This window comes from Ranitomeya imitator, chromosome 1, assembly GCF_032444005.1.
Source record: "Ranitomeya imitator isolate aRanImi1 chromosome 1, aRanImi1.pri, whole genome shotgun sequence".
NCBI classification, from domain to species: domain Eukaryota; kingdom Metazoa; phylum Chordata; class Amphibia; order Anura; family Dendrobatidae; genus Ranitomeya; species Ranitomeya imitator.
In genome coordinates this window covers 1,180,641,968-1,180,667,673 of record NC_091282.1, presented here as the reverse complement: position 1 = coordinate 1,180,667,673, position 25,706 = coordinate 1,180,641,968, and positions in this window count along the sequence as shown.

The following is a 25,706-nucleotide window of genomic DNA, read 5'->3' as shown; positions in this document are numbered from 1 at the left end:
GCTTCCAGCACTGACGTCACCGGCCGGCGCTCACCAGTCAGTGCGGGAAGCTGAAGGCGAGGGACCTGACCAGACACCGGGAATGTAAGTATGTAGTGTTTGTTTTTTTACATTTACAAAAGTAACCAGGGTAAACATCGGGTTACTAAGCGCGGCCCTGCGCTTAGTAACCCGATGTTTACCCTGGTTACCAGTGACGACATCGCTGAATCGGCGTCACACACGCCGATTCAGCGATGTCAGCGGGAGATCCAGCGACAAAATAAAGTGCTGGACTTTCCCCAGTGACCAACGATCTCCCAGCAGGGGCCTGATCGTTGGTCGCTGTCACACATAACGATTTAGTTAACGATATCGTTGCTACGTCACAAAAAGCAACGATATCGTTAACGATATCGTTCAGTGTGACGGTACCTTTATAGACATTTCCATGACATTTATCATCAGCACAACGTCGAATGTGAATGGGGGCCTCAACTACAGTTGATTGCGATGGCAATGTAAAGAACAGAAGATAACGTCAATGATATAATAACAACAGATACAGTAGAAGTGATATAAGAGGACGCATGGACATAATCAATACGATACTGCTAGCACTAATCCCTCTGAATCTAATAAAGCATTCTGCTTCCCTTAGGAAACATTACAGTCTATAGAAGAGAAGCACAAGGTCGTTTATTACGTCTTATATCAAGTGGTTTTATTGAGTCATTATTAGGCTACTGACCATAAAGTCGCTAGCCTTGATTCCTGCTCTTTCACTGACACATTTGTCACCAGGACAGGAAGATGTAGAATTTCATTGTATACTATATTTTTTCAACTTTATGAAATTACATTTAAGATTTTGAGAGCTTCAGTAAGCTCCTTAGCTCAAGTGCGTTCAGACCTTGTAAATCATGTAGCACAATATGGAATTATCAGTTTATGGATTTTCATAACCTCAAACTAAACCCTCTAGTCTAGATGTGGCTCGTTCACCTCAATATTAAGTTGTTACGCGCACAATGGTTTAAAAAGCTGAAATATAGAAAGGATTTTGTTAAGATCCTCAAACAAGAGACCTGGTCGGGAACGTACTGGTCAGAAATATGACTGTCATTAAACAACCCATGGTGTTCGAATAATCAAGTTGGTAATCAAAAATAGGGGGTATGCTATGTGTTTTTATTTTCAATTATTTATCTATTAGGTTAAACCAGGCTAAAAACACCTGCATTAATACACTTACAGCGCATGCGCTTTTTTTAAACTGTGGATTTAGCGCATCTAATGCAAGTCTATGGGGAAATTCTGTATAGAAGACTGAGCAATCCCGCAAAAGATAATGACATGCCGCGACCTGGAAAACCACATCAGAGGTGATTTTATGCAGCATAAAAAAAGAAGTAAAATGGGCATGGGATTTCTTTTAATCACATTTATTATGCCTGTACTGTACAATCAGCTTTTTGGACGCAGCGAAAACATGTGTCTTCCAGAGCGCTAGTATTACTGATCATCAACCAATGTGTCCAAAAAGTAAGAGGGGCACTTCTACACACAATATCACAAAATTCCCATCTTGCATAATACTCATGGAAATATGAAGCGATCCCAAATGCAATAAGGATAAAAAATAACTTTTATTTAGCAATACATAAAACCAATTAAAAAGCAAAATTACTGTCAAGGGACACCGAACAGATGGAAACACCAAATAGTGAGCTGAAGTTAATGATATGAGGGATATTCTACATTAACAATCATAATGCAGACAAAATAACACTGCTGTGCCTATGAGATGCAATTTATGAGGCACCACAGATGTCTTAAGCAAGTGTAACGATGCAAACTGCTATCTGATTAGCATATATACTCCCTACATGTGTCAATAAAAACTGGGACTAAACATGCGATGGCAGTGATATCCCTTAAAAATGTACTTATGTGAAGCACACAGACATTAACTGTGTGGGGTTAATAATATAATGATATGAAACGGTATTATATAATCATAACGTCTCCATAAAAAATTAGTACAAATATAGGACTGATGGAAATCACAATATCAGCATTACCCTAAGCAAGTCAAATGCTAATCCCAGAAATCAATCCTCAATGAAGATATTACCTGTAACAGAGGTGCTGTCCCCTCACCCCGACACACGTTTCGCCGCCAGCTTCTTCTGGAAGAAGCTTGAGGTAAAACGCGCATCGGGGTGAGGGTTGTGAGCTTTTTAACATCTGCAATAGAAGCCTGTCAATATTATAGCATAAGACTCTGTTTTTAATATACTGATATATAAATCTGATATAGGCAAAATAAAATAATGGTGTGAACAGAGCTATTGTTTGAATATTCCCTCTACCCCATAGTGTAAGGAGGAACATCTCGTTGGATTTTTAAAAATGTGGTGATTGCTGCCTTTATAGTTAATATGAAGGATTAGGTGCATTATATTTCTGAAAATAGAATTTCTGGGAACTTTTGTTGACCCTTAATATATCTTCTTCATTGCTCATTGTTAACAGAAAATGAATTCCTTAATTATCTGAGAAAACCGAAATCACAGAGGGAACGCAAAGAAATATCGCGTTGGCCATCATTCTATTATATACTATGAAGTGGCAAATTTCAGGAAAATGCAAAGGGGTTTTTATAATAAAGCCAGGACCTAGATGTCGGGATATAAGTTAATAGTAAAGGCTTAACACAAGAAGTGAAATTGAATTTTTATACACAAGAGAAATTATACAATATTTCATAATTAACTGCGACAGGAAAACAAGGACAGAGAAATTCATTACTCACAAACAGGGGTAATTGATGTGTGCAGGAAGGGTTCACGGCTCTTAGAAAGAACAAAAGAAAACACATTTGCCATACAATCCATGGAGATTTATCTAGTAATGTGAAAAACAAAGCTTGTATTTACGTGGCTATGGGACTACAATTAACAGCATGTCCTAGCGTACCGTAGGGTGTTCAAAATTTTCAAGACAGCTAAATGGGATGACCAGAGGTATGGCCTGAAGCCTGTGGTCCCCTCATTAGTCACGTGCCACTCGTAATACTGGAGGTCATTCATAGTACTGAAGGTGCATATAACAATATTTATCCAGGTAGATCTAGGAAGCAGTATGCCAACTATCCGACTCCTGGTGGGCAGGTTCATCTTTAAAGCACCTCCCCGCCCAATCAAAACTGCTGGCTGTAATTTACAGATAGGTAACAGTATATTTGCGTGCACTAAAAAACACATATTAATGACAACATCAAAAATGAAGAATTAAATCATCCACAACTTTTCTGAAAGGGAAGCTATCAACAGAAAATGACATATTGTTTAACACCCTTTCTGACCTCGGACGGGATAGTACGTCCGAGGTCATATCCCCTGCTTTGATGTGGGTTCCGGCGGTGAGCCCGCATCAAAGTTGGGACATGTCAGCTGTTTTGAACAGCTGACATGTGCCTGCAATAGCAGTGAGTGGAATCGCGATTCACCCGCCGCTATTAACTAGTTAAATGCCGCTGACAGCGGCATTTAACTAGCACTTCCGGCCATCGGGCTGGAAATGCGCGCATCGGCATGACAACCAGAGGTCTATTGAAGACCTCTTTGGTTGTTGATGCCAGATTTCTGTTTAGCGCCACCCTGTGGTCGGCGCTCATAGCAATGCAGAAATTCTACTACATAGGAACGATCTGAGATTTGCTCCTATGTAGCAGAGCAGATCAGGCTATGCCAGCTTCTAGCCTCACATAGAGGCTATTGAAGCATGGCAAAAGTAAAAAAAAAAATGTTTTAAAAAATGAAAAAAATAAAATAATATAAAAGTTTAAATCACCCGTCTTTCGCCCCACTAAAATAAAACAGTAAAAAAATCAAATATACGCATATTTGGTATCGCCGACTTCAGAATCGCCCGATCTATCAATAAAAAAAGTATTAATCTGATCTCTAAACAGCGTAGCGAGAAAAAAATTAGAAACGCCAGAATTACTTTTTTTGGTCGCCATGTCATTGCATTAAAATGCAATAACGGCGATCAAAATAACGTATCTGCACCAAAATGGTATCATTAAAAACCTAAGCTTGGCAGCAAAAAATAAGCCCGCACCCAACACAAGATCACAAAAAATGGAGATCGGAACAAGTATCAGAAAATTGCGCAATTTGGGGGGGTTTTTTAGCAAAGTTTGGAATTTTTTTTACCACTTAGATAAAAAAGAACCTAGACGTATTTGGTGTCTATGAACTCGTAATTACCTGGAGAATCAAAATGGCAGGTCAGTTTTAGCATTTAGTAAACCTATAAAAAATAAAAAAAAATAAAAAACAGTGTGGGATTGCATTTTTTTTTCAATTTCATCGCACTTGGAATTTTTTTCCCGTTTTCTAGTACATGACATGCTAAAACCAATGCTGTTGTTCAAAAGTACAACTCGTCCCGCAAAAAATAAGCCCTCACATGGCCATGTTGACGGAAAAATAAAAAAATATGGCTCTGGGAAGGAGGGGAGCGAAAAACGAAAATGAAAAAATGAAAATACCCTGGGTCATGAAGGGGTTAAATATATATTTTAATTATGTTTGACAATTAAAATTTTTTAGATAAAAAACTTTTAAAATTAAAAAATACAAATGTTTCAATTCTCACACTGGCCACTGGGGATATTTTAGACTCTACAGTAACTTACTGTTCTTCCAGGAAATAACACACATTACAACACATAATGCACAGCCAGGATGGTCAGATCTCGTACCTATCATTTGTACTGAAGATATAATGATAACATCTTTTAAAATTAGAAGTCAACATTTTCACACTGGCCTCTGGGGTCCTTCTAGACTCCTAATTCCTGTTCTTTCAGGAAATCCTAATGGACATTAACAGAAATTGACTCAGACTCTTTATTTTGTATTGAAGCATCAAAGTGTGTGAAAAATTATTGTGAAGGGGGAGCAGGGTCAGTGGTGACATCACCACAGCTGTATATATATACACACAGTCAAAATTGTTGGTACCCCTCATTTAATGACAGAAAAACCCACAATGGTCATAGAAATAGAATAGAAAATCAACAAATGAAAGTCAGACATTGCTTTTCAACCATGCTTCCACAGAATTAAAAACAAAATAAAACTCATGAAATAGGCTCGTACAAAAATGATGGCACCCTTAACTTAATATTTTGTTGCACAACCTTTTGAGGCAATCACTGCAATCAAACGATTCTTGCAGCTGTCAATGAGACTTCTGCACCTCTCAACAGGTATTTGGCGACTCCTCAAGTTGAGCAAACTGCTCCAGTTGTCTCTTGTTTGAAGGTTGCCGTTTCCAGATGGCATGTTTCAGCTCTTTCCAAAGATGTTCAATAGGATTTAGGTCAGGGCTCATAGAAGGCTACTTTAGAATAGTCCAATGTTTTCCTCTTAGCCATTCTTGGGTGTTTTTAGCTGTGTGTTTTGGGCCATTACCCCGTTGCAAGACTCATGACTTGCGACTGAGACCAAGCTTTTGGACAGTGGGCAGCACATTCCTCTCTAGAATACCTTGATTGTCTTGAGATTTCATTGTATACTGCACAGATTCTAGACACACTGTGCCAGATGCAGCAAAGCAGTTCCAGAACATAACTGAGCCTCCTCCATGTTTCACAGTAGGGACAGTGTTCTTTTATTGATAAGCATCATTTTTCAGTCTGTGAACATGGAGCTGATGTGCCTTGCCAAAAAGTTCAATTTTTGTCTCATCTGTCCATAGGACATTCTCCCAGAAACTTTGTGGCTTGTCAACATGTAGTTTGGCTTTTTTATGATTTTTTTTTCAAATATGGTGTCCTCCTTGGCCGTCTCCCATGAAGTCCACTTTGGCTCATACAACGACGGATGGTGCGATCTGACACTGATGTTCCTTGTGCTTGAAGTTCACCTTTAATCTGTTTAGAAATTTTTCTGGTCTCTTTTGTTGCCATTTGTAATATCCGTCTCTTTGATTTGTCATCAATTTTCTTCATGCGGCCACGTCCAAGGATGTTGGTTACTGTGCCATGGATCTTAAATTTCTGAATAATATGTGGAACTGTAGTCAAAGGAAAATCAAGCTGCTTAGAGATAGTCATATAACTTTTACCTTTAACATGTTTGTACATAATTTTCTTTCTAATCTCCTGAGACAACTCTTTCCTTCGCTTCCTCTGGTCCATGCTGAGTGTGATACACACCATGTCCCCAAACAGCACAGTGAGTATCTGTAGCCCTATATACAGGCCACTCACTGATTACAAGATTATAGACACCTGTGATAGCAGTTAGTAGATACACCTTGATTTAACATGTCCTTTTTGTCACATTATTTTCAGGGGTACCATAATTTCTGTCCAGTTTCATATTTTTTTTTAATTCTGTGGAAGCATGGATGAAAAACAATGTCTGACTTTCATTTGTTCATTTTCATTGATTTTTTATTTATTATTACTTTTGTCAGATTCAAGATATTTCTGTGACCATTGAGGGTTTTTCTGTCATTAAACGAGGGGTATTTGTTCAGCCAATCTCTCTTCAACTTCAACTTTTGAACTAGAACACATTGACATAAGGGAAGTACCCCCATATTTTCACATGTAATCTATCTTGTATCCCAGGATAGGTTTGACAACCCATTGAATAACATAACATTTTTGCCAAATTATTATGTAATGCTTCATTTTCCTTGCACTTGATCTTGCACTATAAAAGATCACCCTGTCAATAAACTTTTAGAGATTATCCTGGAAAGATAATAAACTGCACTGTGTCTCTCTGATTTATTTCTCCCGTCTCTAGGTACCTGAACTATAGATATACCTGAGGTTGGACCAAGAGAGAAAAATCCCAACTCTAAGGCTGGGTGCACACGTTGCAGATTTGGGTGCAGAATTTTCTGCACAAAATCTGCATCTCCTGGCAGAAAACACAGCTGCGGATTTACAAACTTTTCCTGCGTTTTTTATGCGTTTTTAGTGAGGTTTTTTATTGCGTTTTTATGCAGTTTTTGTGCGGATTTCTATGCGGATTTTATGCGTTTTTTATGCGTTTTTCATGCGGATTTGTAAGCGTTTTTGTAAAGCTAAATAAAGAGACAAACAAAAAAAAGACGCCTATCCATTAATAATCCTAAAAAAATGGCATGAGCAAGTTTCATGTCCAGAAAGGGAAAGCCAGCAACTGCGTACTGATATTTTGTGCCTGGGAAGGGGTTAATCTTCCCAGGCTTTGAATATCGGCCCACAGCTGTTTGCATAGCCTTTACTGGCTATTAAAACAGGAGGACCCCACCAAAAAAATGACGTGGGGTCCACCTATATTTTATAGCCAGAAAAGGCTACACAGACAGCTGCAGGCTTTTATTCATAGCCTAGATAGGGGCCATGGATATTGCCAATCTCCCCCCCACCCCCCCCGGCTAAAAGTACCAGCACACTGCCGGCACAGATTTGGTGCATCTGTAAGATGCGCAATATCTGGCGCTTAGCCTCTCTCTTCCCACTCCCAAGTAGCGGTGGGATATGGGGTAATAAGGGGTTAATGTCACCTTGCTAATGTAAGGTGACATTAAGCTGAATTAATAATGGAGAGGCGTCAATAAGATACCTAACATTATTAATCCTATGGTGGTGAAAGACTAAAAAAAGGCACAGAAAAAAGAATTTTAATATTCTACATTTTACCATACTTACAAATCCCTCAATCAGCTGCAGCCTTTTCCGACGTAGTCTAATAAATATTGAGTGACGATCTGCCATGGAGAACAGTCACATCAGGAGATGTGACTGCTCTCCACAGCTTCCAAAACACTCTGACAGGAGCAAAAGCTTGTGCAGTGTGGCTGCTCATGCTCAAGAGTTTACCGGAGTTCAATGAACTCTGGGACTCTCACTTTATGACACTGCTGCGTGAGAAAATTTCTTAGCAGGTCAAGTGCCGTTAAGTGAGATCACGGAGTTCATTGAACTACAGTAAATGACCGGGCACCTCCGATACACTGCAGGAGCGATTAACTCTTGCAGTGTATCACCAGAGGACGTCGTGGGACAGCCTATTAATGGATTACGGTGGAAAAGTATTTTTTTTTAATGGTTGATCAAAGGAGGCCTTCGGGGACGTATGTGGTGAGTATGTACTACATGTTATATGTTTTATGTACTGTATGTTAATGTGTGTACTGTGTTTGTGTTTTTCACCCATTGTAGTCAGTCCCCTGACGATGGGACAACTCTCCCATCATCATATTTGGATGGGAGAAGTAGTCACATCCAACGAATGACTACAATGAGTCACTACAGTCAGACTGACACACAGACTGACACACAGACAGACACACAGACAGATACATATACACTATATTTACCATTTCTACCAGACACCTCACATCTATCCCCATGCGATGGTACGACTTCATTTTCTCTACGCTCCGCCCACACATTTCCTCCTGACTCATGACATCACTTCCCTCTGCAGCATTTTTCACACCCAAAACTGCACCAAATCCGCAGATGGTTTTTAGATCTGCGGATTTACTGCGGATTTGACTCACACAATGGAAGTCAATGGGTGTAGAAACGCTGCGGAACCGCAGCATGTGCAGTTCCCATAGACTAACATTATTTCTGCACTACATTGTGGATTTAATGCAATTTCGCACAGAAAAAAAAGGCTGCGGATCCGCAATTAAATCCGCAACGTGTGCACACAGCCTAACACCACAATTTTGACCACGTGTGTATGTATCTTTAAGTTGACTTCCTCCTTTCTCCTGTAATTCTTTTTTCTGCTCTATTTATCTCTCTATAGAATGCAAAAAAGGATTATAAATGAAATGTAGACTAGCTTCTTTGCTAAGTAAGTCGAACATTTGAGAGGTTGATATGTCCTCCAAAACAGTACAGACTACCCGAGCTGCTGACATTTCCGAGGAGCCAGTTACCGGCTAAATGAGCATTTGGCATTTCTGAAATAATGACAATCAGCTACATTGACATTTCATATTTGTGAAATGATATTGACCAGACAATTGGGTATTGGAACCAGAAATCTCAGTGTATATGGTATATATTAAAAGGAACGTATCTTCAGTAAATGACCTACTGTTTAAATCAGGTTTTTGGGTTACATGCATTTTTTTTAGAACATTTTGTCAAATATTTTTCCTTTTTTTCTCATATCACGATTTGTATGTAAAAAAAATACTAAATCTTTACACTTTCTCTGGCCACTTTTTAAAGCCACTTTAAAGCCATTTCTCTTTTTTCTCTTGTGCTATATGTTGCCATTTTTGTGCCTTATTTTTCAAAATGGCTCCTGAATTTTGTACAGATTCAAAAATGGTCTCTGTAATTGTCTTTAACCTTTTTTTTTGCACCTCCTAAGCATAAAAAGTTGCACTCTTTTCAAAATGCCAAAAATATTGCTCAAAATTTTTAACCGTACACAAAATCACTCCAGGAGGGCACTATATTACATTTAAGCAAAAATGTAATCAATTTTTAAATTGTTGCAATTGATGAATGAGGTGAAATTATTTGAAAAGCCGGAACCCTGTCCACAATGATGAACGAAGAAAAAAAAAGATGGAAAAAAAATGGCTTTGAAAAAGGTAAAAGTAGAAAAATGAATATGACGCAAACAAAAAACACACGCAGACAAACACATCAGACAAAATGAAGCGCAAAAACAACAATTGTTCTTATACTTTCTGTGCTTTGCAGAACAGTTTTCTACATTTTCATTATCATCCGAGGCAGGATTGGAATGACCGTTAAAGTGAACCTGTCACCAGGTTTGGCTGATAACAGTGATAAGAGATACGGCAATCACCTTTCAGGGCTAATATAAAGCACTCTATAATGCTGTATAAAGGTGCATCTCACAAAATTAAAATATCATCAAAAAGTTAATTTATTTCAGTTCTTCAATACAAAAAGTGAAACTCATATATTAAATAGAGTCATTACAAACAGAGTGATCTATTTCAAGTGCTTATTTCTGTTAATGTTGATGATTATGGCTTACAGCCAATGAAAATCCAAAAGTCATTATCTCAGAAAATTAGAATACTTTATAACACCAACTTGAAAAAATGCTTTTAAAATCCAAAATGTTGGCCTACTGACAAGTATGCTCAGTAAATGCACTCAATACTTGGTCGGGGCTGCTTTGGCATCAATTACTGCATCAATGCGGCGTGGCATAGAGGCGATCAGCCTGTGGCACTGCTGATCGCCATCAAAGTATCCATCATGCATTGTGGATGCTTCACACTACACCTTGGAAATCAAGGTCCCAGAGTCTGGAGGAAGAGTGGAGAGGCCACAATCCAAGCTGCTTAAGATCTAGTGTGAAGTTTCCACAATCAGTGATGGTTTGGGGAGCTATGTCATCTGCTGGTGTAGATGCACTGTGTTATATCAAGACCAAACTCAGCGCAGCCGTCTACCAGGAAATTTTAGCGCAATCATGTTTCCCTCTGCAGACAAGCTTTTTGGAGATGGAAATTTCATTCTGCAGCAGGACTTGGCACCTGTCCACACTGACAAAAGTACCAAAACCTGATTTACAAACAACAGTATCGCTGAGCTTGATTGGCCAGCAAACTCTCCTGACCTTAACCCCATGAAGAATCTATGGAGTATTGTCAAGAGGAAGATGAGACACCAGACCCAATAATGCAGATGAGCTGAAGGCTGCTATCAAAGCAACCTGGGCTTCCATAACACCTCAGCAGTGCCACAGGCTGATCGCCTCCATGCCACGCCGAATTGATGCAGTAATTGATACAAAAGGAGCCCAGTCCAAGTATTGAGTGCATTTACTGAACATACATTTCAGTAAGCCAACATTTCGGCTTTTAAAATAATTTCGAACTTGTGTTATAAAGTATTCTTATTTGTTGAGATAATGACTTTTGGGTTTTCATTGGCTGTAAGCCATAATCATAAACATTAACAGAAATAATCACTTGAAATAGATCACTCTGTTTGTAATGACTCTAATATATATAGAATATAATATGAGTTTCACTTTTTGTATTGAAGAACTGAAATAAATTACCTTTTTGATGATATTCTAATTTGGTGAGATGTACCTGTTTCTGCCCCAACCTGACCTGCAAGAAAGAAAAATAACTTTTATTATACTCACCTGTGGCGCGGTCCGGTCCGATGGGTGTCGCTCTTCTTGGTCCGGCGCCTCCCATCTTCTTACGATCCCCATTCTCCTGCTTGCTTTGTGTGGATGACACGTCCCTTCGTCATCCACACAGTCTCCATGGCATAGCTCTCCTGCGCAGGTGTACTTCTCTGCCCTATCGAGGGCAGAGCAAAGTGCTGCAGTGCACATGAGCAGGGGCTCTTTGACCTTTCCTGGTGCCTGTGCACTGCAGTACTTTGCTCTGCCCTCAACAGTTGCAGAGAAGTGCACCTGTGCAGGAGTGCGGTGCCAAGGAGATGCGTCATCCACGCGAAGCAAGCAGAAGGGTGGCATCGCAAAAAGAAGGGAGGCTCCCGACCAAGATGAGCAACGTACTGGACAGCCCTGCAGGTGAGTATAGTAAAAGTTATTTTTCTTTTCTTGCAGGTCGGGTTGGGGGCAGATATACAACATTATAGAATGCTGTATATCAGTCCTGAAAGGTGATCATTGTATCTCTTAGCGCCAAACCTGGTGACAGGTTCCTTTTAACACCTTTATAAACAGCTGATAAAAACAGGATCCTCCAATAACATTAGGTGATGTCACAGCTAACCCCGTTCTCCCTTCCTGTCACAATATCTATGGTACACGCTCATTAGATGCTTCAATACAAAATTTCTGAGATAGTGTAAAGCTGTTAATGTTCATGAAAATTTCCTGAAAGAGCAAGAATTATGAGTCTAGAATAGACCTAGTGATCAGTGCAAAAATTTTGATTTCTAATTTTAAAATAGTTCTCATTTTATTTTTAATACAGATTTTAAAAAATCTTGCCTTTAAAAAAAAATATACAGTGCCTTTAAGAAAAACAGGTGTAAATAATAGGTAATTTTCTGATATCATAGTCCCTTTAAATTCAGGAGTAAGTTACACAGATCTGACCAGAAATAGCTTTTGATGCTTTTACTAAATCCAGATCCCATCTAATTAAAGTCTCTTTGGCCGACGTTCAAAAGATGAACTATCATGGTCTGCTGCTATTATGTCTATTACTCTGAATGATGCAATGAGGCACAGGCAGGGTAGAAAGGTCACAAGAATATGCAAGGTGGAAGAGTAAACTAGTATACTAGAATGCATAAATAAGACGGAAAGTCGAAACGCGTTGATCTCTAGTTTTGTCTGCTAGTGTGTTTAAGAGCTGGATGCCATATGTTGGTTCATTTTTTATCTATATGTAATAAAAGTTAAATTTTCATTACCTCTGCCACCTGCTGGATTTTCTCTCTGCTTGGAAATTGTTATTGGGTTGCAGAAAGAAAGAGTAAAATAAATAGGCTGAAGGTTTGACGGGGCATCAATTATACTCACCATTAGAGGGATTTTCCAGGTTTTTTCTAAATGGGTTGCACGACATACTTTGTCTGGGAAGCTCATTCAGATGTAGCATTTTTAACAACACACATGACACGATGCGGCAAGATATCTGGGTGCAGAGAAGTCAACTTGACATATTCAATGACGAAGAAGAAGGTGCCTGAGACTGAATGGGCAGAACAACCGGAAGCAGCTACAACAATGGAAGTGTGGTGTCCAGAAGAAAGATGGAAAGACCTATGTGCAGAGCAGTGCGGCGCAATTGTGACACCCGATGCAGACCAGGATGAAGCACACCAGCTTGACGTACCAGGGTGGTAACGGACGCATGAAGTGAAAATGGCAGCTGGTGGAGAAAGATGTCCAGGCACTCTGGCACAAGAACTTTCCAATTCCAGTCGGGAAGCTTTATCACTGATGACCGTAAGTGGCGAGTGTCTGTAGAAAAGAAAAGACACGCGATCTGGAAGAAAGCGCTGTTGAACAACAAGAAGAAATCAGCCAAGAAGAAGCTGTGACTGAAACACCAGGGGAAAGGGCTCTGGAACAATAGTGGTAAGTGAAACTCAGCCCTGAACCCTAATAGACCGGTCAAAATTCGGTGCCGCATCTCCCCATGTGTCATCCCATAAATACGGGGAGGGAGAAGGTCTCTTTCACACCCCTGACCAGGCCTCATCAATTGCGGGGGTGGTAGAAGAAAAGAAACGATGGAAGAAGGAGGTCTGGGTGGAACTACAGCATCTGGGAGAAGGAGCAATGGCCGGCCGGAGGACAAGTGGCCTACCCATCTACACAGATCCGCCCCATCGATCAGACTTCATCCAGGCGTTTGGTACCGGGGACGCGGTCTATGTAAACATCATCACCTTAAAATACCAGCGGCCACTGCAGGATAGTGACCAGGTGAAATTCATCACAAAATAGGTATCAAGAGGGCTATACGCTCTAGTGGCTGCCCTCCTCCCACCAGAACATGATCCAGAGGTGGGCGTATGCATGAGAGCCTGTGGCTGCAGGTGACAGCCATAGTAAAGCAAGCGGCTATGATACGGGGAAACCCCATACCTCCATGATGATCAGCAGTGCTGGGGTCAAAGACACTAGAGGAAAGGCAGATTAGGCCAGTGGGCTGATTAGCATGGAAAATCACAGAGCAACATGCGGATGGCTGCCACTAGTTTCAGGGGTCCTTCCCAGGATATCCGGGGCCTATGGCCCAAATTATGTACAGAAGTGGGCGTCCTATTCACCTTCATAGAAGGAGAACTTAGATGGGAAACCGTGTCAGAGAAGTGGGCCAGAAAGCATGAAAGCTGCGGAGCAGGATAGAGCGTCTCATGGGCCAGAGGTGCTAGGAAATGATGGGAGCACTCAGGCTGGAAAAATGGACAAAGTGCAAATGTGCAATGCTGTAACACCTGATGTTAAGTAAAGTTGAACTGTTAAAAATGGATACAGAGCCCAAAAGTGAGTGTTATACGCTACACACAAACCACATGACAGACAGAACATTATTTGCTTGTAGGGGCCAGGATGTGGGAGAACAGCAGCCCCTCGCCCATGACTACCACCCTGCACCCTTTACAAATGCATTGTGTGTTAGATTAAAGGGTTTATTCAGGATTAAATTATTTTTTTAACTTTTAGACAAAAAAAAATAACCAGCTGGTAGCTCCTAACTGCCATAGTTAGCAATTACCTGTCTATTCTATCCAGCCCAAGCTCAGAGTAGTCACTAACTGCTCCTACCAGCAGTTCAACTGTTCCACATCAACAGAGCAGTTCTTCCTCTTCCAGGGTGCTCTGTTAGTGGGGCATGACTTTCGATGTCATGCTGATTGACAGCCAGCTTCATACAGTTATGCAGCGGGGAATCAGCTGTCAATCAGCCTAACATTAGAAGTCATGACCCATAAGGAGAACAGAATTGAAGAGTGTCAGGTAGTAGATGCACAGGCTCTCACAACATGATCAACCTGGGTCAGTTTCACCATTACAATCAATGAAAGTTTCATCATTGTAATACCTGGGGATTACTGTTTTTAGCTAATCACTATAAGACTATGTTCACAAGGAGTTTTTTTTTATAGCAGATCCTCTCTAAAATCTTCCAAAAAAATTGAAAAACGCTACCTAATACTTTTCTAGTCACATGAGAAGTTTCTTGAGCTTTTTTTATTCCAGAAAGGCTGCACAGCATCTGGCACAGCGGCCGAGTTTTCCCAGACAAATCCGCTTGAGCAAATTACCAGCGGTTTTTTTTCCAGAAGTTTTGCCATCCATCTTGTGCCAGTTCTGCCGCCAGTGTCTTTCTATCTATACTGTGTAGTATAGAGAACCTATGGTTTCTCAGCGGAAGCCAAACGTATTAGCGTGTCACTTGTTTTAATTGCTGTAGGGTTTCCGATTCCTGAAACAGTTAAACAAAGTGACATAAGCCGCAACATGTGCACAATATCTTTTTGATATTCCTGTGCATTATGTTCATTTTATGGGGCATTTTTGATGTGCTTTTTCAGGTGGATTCCTTCTGAAAATGACGCCATGTGCTGCCACATACCTCGCGGCTGTTGAACAGCTGCAACACATGCAGGGATTGAATAACAAACAGGCAATACATGCATGTGTTGAGGTTTTAGAACAGCTGCCGGATTTGCAAACATATTTTTCGGACACACCGATGACCGTCCCACGATAACACCTTATCCCAGCAGGTACGCTCATCATCATCACTATTATTCAACCCTATATGCTTATCTTAGACTACGCTTTTATGATGAGCCTTTGATGAGTTTTCAATTTTCTGCACTTATGTTCCATTTCTGCACCCATTATGTAAAATAGGGTACTAGCGTTTTTTTTATAATACACAGTGTAAAAAACTCACCAAAAACGCACTGTAGGAACATAGCCTCAGACTATGGTCCCACAATGAACTTTTTGGTGAGTTTTTGATTTTGCAGATTATCTGCACCATTTCTGCGCCCATTAAGGCCTCTTTTACACATCAGTGTCTCCGATATGTGTGGTGACAGTTTTCACATGTGCTGGAGACACTTACACACGTAGACCCATTCAAGTGAATGGATCTGTGCACATGTCAGTGTGCTTTCACAAAACGTGTGTCCGTGGGCAAAACACGCTGACATGTCCGTTTTTTACCGGCAGCACGGGCCACAAAACGTCCCGCACATGGATGACACAAAGGGATGTCATCTGTGTGACATGTACCAGTGCCTGGGAATTGCTGTTCCCTGGTGCCGGGTGCTGAAGATGACTCTCATCATTCTACCTTGCTCTGCCAGTAATCAGCGCGAGCAGGTGAGAATGATGAGAATTATATTCAAGTGAAAACAATGAGGCAGGTGGCAGCAGATGGGATTAATACTCCCATCAGCCTATTCCTGCTGCCACTAATAACAGTGAGAGCAGTATTCAACACCCGCCGCCTGCACTATAAATAATTAAAGGAAAAAAACGGCATGGATTCCCTTGCATTTTTGATAACCAGTCAGGCAAAACTCACAGCTGGGGGCTACAACCCTCGCTGTCAGTGATAGGAAGGCTGGTTATCAAGAATAGAGGAGTCCCCATGCCGTATTTCTTAATTATTTAAATAAATAATTTAACAAAACGGTGTGGGGTCACCCCCATTTTTGACAACCAGCCTTGCTAGAGCAGACAGCTGGGGGCTGGTATTCTCAGGTTGATAAGGGGCCATCAATATTGAGCCTAAAAATAGCAACCCTCAGCCACCCAGCAAAATCACATCTATTAGATGAGCCAATTCTGGTGATTTGCCCTGCTCTTCCCACTTGCTCTGTAGTGGTGGTAAATGGGGTAATATTTGTGGGGTTGATGTCAGCTTTGTAATGTCAGCTGACATCAAGCCCATGGGTTAGTAATGCAGAAGCATCTATAAGATGCCCCATTACTACTTTGTATTGTCACCAATGGTCACTGCTGCTGCACTAACAGAAGCTCATTCACCAGTGATTCAGCGGTGGTCAGGTGAGGGATATTGTTTTTTGTTTTTTTTTGTTCTATTACAGGAGACGAGAGCTTCAGTGGAATCAGGCATTAGGTGAGTATAACTGTGTTATATATTTGTTTTTGTTATAATTAAATAAACAATGAAAAGTGTGTTTTGTTTTGTTTTTTCAAATAAAAGACTTTATTCTGGCTGTGTCTTTAGTTACCATATAACTATAGGATTATAAATGGAAAGGTGTCTTGTAGACAACTCTCCATTAGTAATCCGTGGGCTTGATGTCACCTGACAATACCAAGGTGACATCAACCCCACAAATATGAACCCCACTTGCCACTGCTACAGGGCAAGTGGGAAGAATCGGCTAAAGCACCAGAATTGGCAAATCTAATAGATGTGCCTTTTCTGGTCAGCTGCGGGCTGCTACTTTTAAGCTGGGGGGTCTATATCAATGGCCCTTACCAGCCTGAGAATATCAGCCCCCAGCTGTCAGCTTTAGCAAGGCTGGTTGTCAAAAATGGGGGGACACCTCCATCCTTGATAAACAGACTTGCTAACACTGACAGCTGAGGGTTGCAGCTGTGAGTTTTGCCTGGCTGGCTATCAAAAATGCAGGGGAACCCACATCATTTTTTCATTTATTTATAGCACAAATGGAGCGCCCACCTGGGCCATGGGGATCCTCGGTACCGGGCCGGTTCTTAAAGGAATGTGTCACGGCAGCAGGGACCAGGTCCATGGCCCATGGTGTCCAATGAAAAATGATGATTAAAGGGAATGAAGTTTATGGGGAGTTTGTTCGTGATGCCACTCGTGGCGTTCGGCAATGGATGGCCGATGCTGCGGTTCAGGTCCACTGGGGCAGTTGGTCACTCAGTTGGTACAGCTCTCCACGGGTGGAGCTAGGCCCCAGGGCAGTGAAAGTGTTAAATATGATGGTGGTGGTCGTAGGGCAGGGCAGGTGGCACAGCAATAATTCAGAGGACACAGCAGGGTGTAGTTTCCACAGTTTACTCACAGTTCAGATGTTATTCCCCAGCTGGGGTGCTGTATCCTCTGGGTCGATGGTCCAGCCAGCTCTCAGGAAATTTGGGATACAACGTGTCAGAACCCCCTTCAGATGTTCCTTTCCTGGCTGTGTCACTGCGCTGGCTCCCTCCTCTCCTGCCCTGCAACTTCACACACAGTGTCCTAAGCCAGCAGCCCCAGACCTTGTCGGTGATGTGCTCTAAGTCCCCTTGATCCTATCTGGCTGCCTTTTCAGCAAATGTGTTGGATGTGGCTGCAGCACCTGCAGATACTGCAACCTCCGATTAGCTAACTGAGTCCTTAGTTTCTCCACTAGGCTAGGGGTCGGTTCCCCCACTGCAACCAGGTCCTTCCACCCAACTACGATCGGCGTGGATACGGGCCCCATGGGTGGATTCCTCACTACCCATGTCCCTAGGACCCCTTCTTCCTTGTCTTTCTGTCAGGAGCTTCTCTCTATCTTCCTCGTTCTCTGTCTCTGGTTCTTGGACGAGCTCCTCACTGCTCAAGTCCCCAGCTCCAACTGACTAACTCTCCAACTCCTCCCTCTTGTTTCTATGACATCTCTACTCTCTCCACCCACACTCTCTACCCAGTCCCTCCCTGCACCTGAGAGATCTGGTGTTGCATGCAAATGTCTGGTTCTGGGTAGTGCCTCATCCTTACCTAAGAGCAGAGTACCACACCTCTGGTTGAGGTGCAGTACCTCTGTGGCGACTGACCCTCAGGGGCGCCACACAAGCAGCGAATGATGAATACTCCCATCAGCTGCTCCTGCTCTCACTATTATTAGCAGCAGCAGGTGTAGTCTGATGAGAGTAATAGTCCCATCAGCCACCGCCTGCTGTCGCTGCTATCAGTTGAATATAACTCTCATCATTCTCCTCTGCTCGTGCTGATTGCCGGCAGAGCAGGGGAGAATGATGAGGGACGTCTTCAGCACCCAGTGCCGGGGAACAGCGCTTATTGTATAGCTGCTTCTCAGGCGTCGTGTGTGTGGTACTGATGCGGCACATGGGCGGCACACGGTTGCCACACAACTTACAAGCATGGACACATGGACACGGATATCTCTGGTACCGTTTTTTCCAGTACCAGAAATATCAAGATGTGTGAAACCAGCCTAAGTAAAATAGATTAATAGTATTTTTTTTAAATCATGCAGCATTAAAAACTCACCAAAAACTCATTGTAGAAACATAGCCTCACAGTTTCATGTGACAGATAAATAAGCACATATATTACATTTAGTGCATCCCTTAATTAAATAAACTCCACGTCTTGTATTCCTGATGCAAACATCGCAAAGAGTTCCGAGTAATGAATACCCTTATCGGAGGTGTTTACTACTTTTTTACTCCAGCGGCTTCATTAAATATGTACCTGCAGGATATTTGTAATGAATTAGCAAATTTTATAATTAAAGATAATTACCAAGCAAAGAAGCATGGGATTTGCAAAAAGTAATAAAATCACATCGGACTGTAGGCAAGGGGGGTACATTTCCAAATTTATGTTAATTATAATAATGTCTGAGCTTATGTTACATAAGTGGAAATAAGAGCTACGGTTTTATATTATGTAGATTTCCTATTGGTGGAAGAACTTCATTAATGAAGTGGAGGTGTAAGAAATGAACATCTAATATGACATCCCATATCTTAATACACTTTTAAGCATATTGGCAAGAACATTTTTTATTAAAGTGATTTTTGTGTCGTAGGCTCATATGGCAAATATGACTAACTTTTTTATATACCAATTTTTACTAAACAGATTTTTGGGGTAATTTTGCTATAATTGTTTCTTTATTATCTGAACTACCATATTTTTTTTCATGTTCAAACTTTTTGTTACTGAGGTTAAATAACCTTAAATTAAATATTTTGAAAAAAAACTTATTTACCTTTTTTCCACCATTGTGCAAAGAATATTTTTTATATGCTGTATGACATGCCCTTGTTTGGGGGCATGGATTTCAATATAATTGATGGTTTATTTATTGGTTGTTTTTATTCTTTATCATTAATTTCTTTTTTAGCTTCTGTTTTTACTTTTACGCTATCTTTTTTATGCAGAAACGTGCATTTGAAGATATGATTATTTTAGAGAATTTTTTTTTTCACTTATCTTTTTTTTTTTACTTATTTCCTGTAATGGAGAACTCTTTGTGGAAACCTGATAGCTATTAATATGACTTCCACATACAGAGTTTTCACAAGCTACTCCACTTAGCATGTCCCAGTGGTATCACTTCCTTTACCCTTCGACTCCTGTACAGGAATGTGAAATGACAACAGAGACACCGGGATTGTATTCACAGATTAGCTGCTGGCCGGTGGAGCGATCTGGCTGAGGAAATTTGATCAGCTGGGTGAAAACCAAAAGGGTAGGTTTTAAACAAAATAGAAACAGAATGATAGAGGGAGAGGCAAAATTGGCAGAAAAGTGAAATATCATGTCAGTCCAGTGTCAGCAAGAGGTATTAAACATGCTATATAAGGTAGCAGGGATACACAGGAGCAATGGAATCAGTTAAAAACTTATTAAAGACAATTTCAATGTCACCCAGTGATATTGACATTACTGCCTTTTTCACTGTCCAGTACTTTGGGAGGTAAAAAATGAAAAGTAGGAAAATAATATGATGTTCATTTCCCAGACTGGTGCTGCTCTTCTGTACTTAATGCTATGACCCCCGACAGTCTACCGTCATCAACATTTGGAGAGGAGCCCAATATTATGCTCCATACAGAATAATGAGCCTCATATAATGCTCCATACAGTATAATGGACACCATAGAGTGCTCCATACAGAATGAGCCGCATATATTGCTTCATACGGAATTGACCCCATATAATGCTCCATACAGTATAGTGAGCCACATATAATTCTCCATACAGTATATGATGGGCCCCATCTATTGCTCCATATATAATGGGCCTCATATAATGCTCCATCCAGTATATGATCGGACCCATACCGTATACTGAGTCCCATATATTGCTCCATACAGAATGGGCCCCATATGATGCTCCATACAGAATGAGCCCCATATAATGCTCCAAAAATAATTGGCCCCATAAGATGCTCCATGTATAATGGGCCCCATATAATGCTCCATATATAATTGGCAATATAAAATGTTCCATATATAATTAGTCCCATAAGATGCTTCATATATTACTTGCCCCATATACTGCTCCATATGTAATTGGCCCCATATACTGCTCCATATTGAATTGGCCCCATAGGATGCTCCATATTAAATTGGCCCCATATAATGCTCCCTATAGAATTGGGTTCATAAGATGATCCCTATATTATTGGCCCCATAAGATACTCCATATAGAATTAGCCCCATATAATGATCCATATATGGGCCCCTTCTCATGGTCCCCATATATTGCTCCAAATATTTAAAAAAAAAAGAAATACTCACCTCTCATTGCTTGACACAGCTCTGCTCTGGACTCCTCAGCGTCGACGTCTTCCTGCTCTCTATGCTGCGACTGCTCAGGCAGAGGGCACGCACTGGTGACGTTATCGCGCCCTCTGACCTGAACGTCACAGTCAGAGGATGGAAGACACTGCAGCGCTGGAACCGGGAGAGGTAAGTATCGCAAGTGTCGGGGCCCGGAGCAGGCGGGGGATCCACCGCTTGTCGGGGAGCACTACAACTCCTGGAATCTTCCTATTTGCTCATAGCAGGTTTGCCTTCAACAACCACGCTGAACTAATTTTGATATATGATCGTGCAGTGATTATAATTCCCGTTACCGGCTTTTATTTAACAACCTCCTGTAACTGATGAAGGTCACAATTGACCGAAACGTTTTCCTGTATTTACTACAATAAATTTCTCCTGCTGCATCTTACCTAAAGTTGAGTGCTAGGTCTCTTACTATTAAATAAAGAGAAATAGACATGCTGCAGTCTGGAAAGACGAGCCGCATGTCCATCTCTGCGGGTGAGCTTCTGGCATCACTGGACGCATAGTGGGTATGGGATTTCTTGAAATCTCATCCACTATGCTGTAACATCTGGATATTGTGGATTGGACGCTGCACAAGTACTCAGCTTCCAACCCGCAGTGTTTACTGATCGTCTGCACATATCCCAATATCCACAAACCATGTAGCCGCAGAGATTCGAACATAGTATACGAGCATGCCCAGATGCTTGGATTATACCCGAGCGTGCCCTAATAAGACATTATCCGAGCATGTTCGCTCATCACTAGCCCCAAATAAATATTTTAAAATGACAAGAGATGTACTGTATGTTAGAACTCAAGCCATCGCCAAGTGACCATCACTTGTCAGTCTGGTCCTGCTGTTTCGCCATCTGCACAAGTACCGGAGCCCTGGGCACAAAACAGTAAATGAAAAGGCAGAGTAAAGAACTCATCCAATGCTAAACAATCCTTTCCAGTGCTCATATAATTGCAGGGATATGCTGTAAACATTCTGTGAAAGGTGAGGAAGGTTATTGTGTGGGATTTCAAGGCTTTTAATGGCAGGTTCCAAAGAGAGAGAGGGATGGGAATGAGGATAAAAACCAATAAACTAAGTAAAACCAATTTGCTGAATGCCGTTTCTGCAACCTTGTAGAGTAGAGCTAATTCTTCACGGTGTTAGCCATAATCCATCAGTAATGGTAAAATATATCAACATGAAGCCCAGGCACTTTAGCTTACAGATATATATCATAGACTGGGTACAGTTTAAGGAAATGGTCAGGACAATTGAATAAGGATAATCATCTTGAGGATTTACGGCAGTGATGCGACAACTCTCCGTGCTAGCTGGAACACACTGAACATAGAGTCACAAGCTCTGCTTGTGACCAGCGGTAACTTCAATGACATCACTGCTGGTCACAGGTAGGCAGCGCTTCTCACGCTCTGGTCAGTGTGTTCTGGCTGGCATGGACAGCCATCATTGATCACTGATGTGACTGCTTTCCAAACCATGGGACATATCGTGGGACAGATATGGACAATCTACTTGTGGACATGTGAGGAATATGCTATTTTGTGATCCCCTTGCATGCTCCCTGCCTCTCTCCTGTTCTGAGTCCTGGCGGCGGACATAGAGCACACATGCTCCTCTGCTCTTAAAGGGGTAGCGCACACATATAGTAAAAATGTTTTTTCATGTGCAAGGGTCCGGGGTGCTCACTGACTATTGCTTAGTGAACTCTCCCACAACTACCACCCAGTGCCACATTGATACACAGCCACACAAAAGTCCTTTATTTGTAAAAATAACTCCCCAACAATTTTTCTCTTTCACCCATTTATTAAAAAGAAAAAAATCCACGCCGGTCTACTGTAAGCCACATGGAGGTCCCACGACGCTCCCCACCTTCTTCATCCAGCATATTAAGCTGTCAGGACAGGGGCCTGTCGTTCTGTTATCCGGGCTTCAGCTCCGACTTCTAGAAAGCTCAGAATCGGGTTCACGAGAAGACGCTCCTGTAATGCTGCCTCAGAAAGTGGTACCTCATTCCAGCAACCAGTTGGTCCCTCAACAATTCATCCACTGGCCCCAGCCCTCTGTACCCATTTGGAGTCTTCTTGGTTATATGGGCCATCACTTCCTGCAACACATTTACATACTGAGCTCTCTTTGGACCCACCGAAACAAGCGCTTGTGGAGGTGCCCTAAGTCCATGGTCTCACAATGCATGTCCTCTAAGAGTATTATCACATTTTCCACAGTGTCACTGTCCCTAGGCTGGCAGTACATGACTATCTGTCGGGCCTCTCCGTCAAAGGTCAGGAGGGTTAACTCGACCTATACGGGGTCAGGGGGTACATGCGCAGCATGCTCTTCAGTCTCTCTATCCAATTCCACAGTGATATACTGTTTCCCATGAAGTTGGGAAGATTGCTAAGCAGGGCCCCAGGGGTATATTTTCCCTGATGGACTCAGTCACTGACTGGGGCGATATCTCTGTGTTTGAGTGTTGCATCCTGCCAACTATGGCAAATGTAATGCAGGTGACTGGATGAAATGCACAGAGGACATGAGGCTGGAACAGTCAATGTACTATTTACTTTCTCCCAATATGGCGGGCATTCACAGTAGTCAGGGAACAGTTAACATTGCACAACAGGAACATTCAATAGAATACAATTCAAATAACAAAACGACACTCAGGGATTATACTCGTGGCCTTCTTACAAGGGCTTTACACCCATTCCCAAGAAGCTACTATGTTAGCTCTTCCTGCTACATTGGCCTTAGCGGGGGTCACCAGATTTTCCCACAAGGCCCAGATCCTTCTTGCAAAGTCTATCAAGGAAAGTTAAGCTTCCAGTGAGCTAACCGGCCTACATCCAACCTGTTGTTCTAACCCAGGCTGACCCCTATACTGTACGTTACTGTTGGAAATGATGGCCCTGCCCACTTGTGTCATCTTTCTTTAATCACAGACGTATCTTCCGGGCAGAGTCTTCTCAGGGGTCTTTGGGGCTTGACCGACAACGGTTGTCTCCCGGATCTGGGGACGAAAACTGGGCTCCAGATCCTGACTGGGGTTTACAGGGTACGGTATCTTGACCGATGCAGATCTTGCATTTGGGCCTTGACCGATGCAGTCTAGACTCGGAGTCATGACTGGCATAAATTGAGTTTTTGGAACTTGACCGATGTAGTCAGGGCTCTGGATCTAATTTGGTGATTCCCTGTTGGCACTCAGCTGCTGCTGTGGCCTGTCACTCTGGCTAAAGCATCTTCTTCTGTGCAAGTCTGCACCTTATGCTCTCTTTGCATCAAAGCCCCCTGCAGTTTGGAGCGCAAGACTTTTATATCCAGTAACTCTGTCATGCAAGGCACCTGACCAGTTCCCACACAAGATCCAGATCCCCCTGCAATTCTTCTGATGCCAATTGTTTCCGCCTGGTTTCGTACAGCAAGCAGATGGCAGTCCTCCCTCACAAATGCCACATGACTCTTCAGGAGTACCATCACTTCTTATTACATCCACATCGTATGATGTTCCCCAACACAGTTTCCCCGCAAAGTATGATGTCCTCAGAGTTCCCCTCCACACAATATGATGCCCCCATTTATCCACACACACATAAGGCTACCTGCTCCATCATTGTATTATTATTATTGTTATTTATTGTTATAGCGCCATTTATTCCATGGCGCTTTACATGTGAGGAGGGGTATACATAATAAAAACAAGTACAATAATCTTGAACAATACAAGTCACAACTGGTACAGGAGGAGAGAGGACCCTGCCCACGAAGGCTCACAATCTGCAAGGGATGGGTGAGGATACAGTAGGCGAGGATAGAGCTGGTCATGCAGCAACTGTATTTGGTCACTGCGAAAGGAGAGGATGATGCGCTTCAGGGAAACTGTTATACCTGATAGGAAGCTACTTGAACCAACAGAAAATGTTGATACGAGGGCAGGTTGGGCAGAATGGAGTCAAGGACTGATAATACACAGGACCAAGGTAACACCATCAAAACGGAACCCATACACTTTTGCACAGTAAAGCCAAACCTGTTGAACTGGACCTATGTTCTCCTGTCCTGTCATATCTGTAGCTGCAGCTGGATCCGATCCCATGAACTGGGAAACTATAAGGACTCTCAACTTTGAAATGAGTAAAGAACCAATTCAACAGCACAACACTCCACACTTGTCTGAGTCCTGTTTAGAAGAGGGGTTTCAGGGCAAAGAGAACTCAACCCCGGCCCACAGAAAAATGGCCCTGTACCCCCTTCATTTGCATGAGTATAAAAAAGCCTGTGCACACATAGATTTTACAATGTCACAACATTTTTGTACATTTACTGCATTTGACCCCACATCCAAGTGTTTTGTCTTACTATTAGAAATCACCTTTTTTTTTTTTTTTTTACAAATACACATAGCTCAGAGATTATATTGTGGATGAGCCGATTGTGGTTAAGTAATATTCTTTCTATGTCTATGTTGCAGAATATCACTGAAACAGTCTGTCTACATACTGTACATTGCACGGTTTTTATTCTGAAATCTTCAGGTTACATTGTATTTTACCCTGCTGGGATTCCATAGTAACAACCTGACCTGCAGAGTTCAGACATTAGAGCTGAGCCAAGTAATACTTAGTAAGAAAATAATAGATCCA